Genomic DNA, 540 nt, shown 5'->3' with positions numbered 1-540 from the left:
GCCTGTCTAGGGCTCGATCTTGGTACCAGCCCATAACGGTCAAAATCGAACCGCGAGCCGATTAATGAAGCAAATTCAATGAAACAACAACTGGTACCATAAAGAAGCGGCCATAAGCTGGAGAGTCTTGACCAATTTGAAAGATCGTTTGATGTAGTTGAAATAAATGAATTTGGGGTTGTTCGATCAAGTAAGGAAAATTCAATAGAATTCATAATTCTCTCAATGTTATTTTTTTTTTTTTTTTTTTTTTACTTTTTTGCTATTGTCTGAATATTCAGAAACTAAGACCACTCTAATGCTCCTTTTCGCCACGCATAAACTAAACCAACAATTAGGATAAGCATGAAAATGAAAGCTTCTATAAATACGGGTACCCCCAATACATCAAAACTCATTGCCCATGGATAAAGAAAAACGGTTTCAACATCAAAAACAACAAAAACTAGAGCAAACATATAATACCGGATTCGAAATTGTAACCAAGCATCGCCCATTGGTTCGATACCCGATTCATAACTAGAAAGTTTCTCTGGCCCT

Source organism: Citrus clementina, unplaced genomic scaffold (genome assembly GCF_000493195.1).
Source record: "Citrus clementina cultivar Clemenules unplaced genomic scaffold, Citrus_clementina_v1.0 scaffold_977, whole genome shotgun sequence".
Lineage (NCBI taxonomy): Eukaryota > Viridiplantae > Streptophyta > Magnoliopsida > Sapindales > Rutaceae > Citrus > Citrus x clementina.
This window is presented reverse-complemented; position numbering follows the sequence as displayed.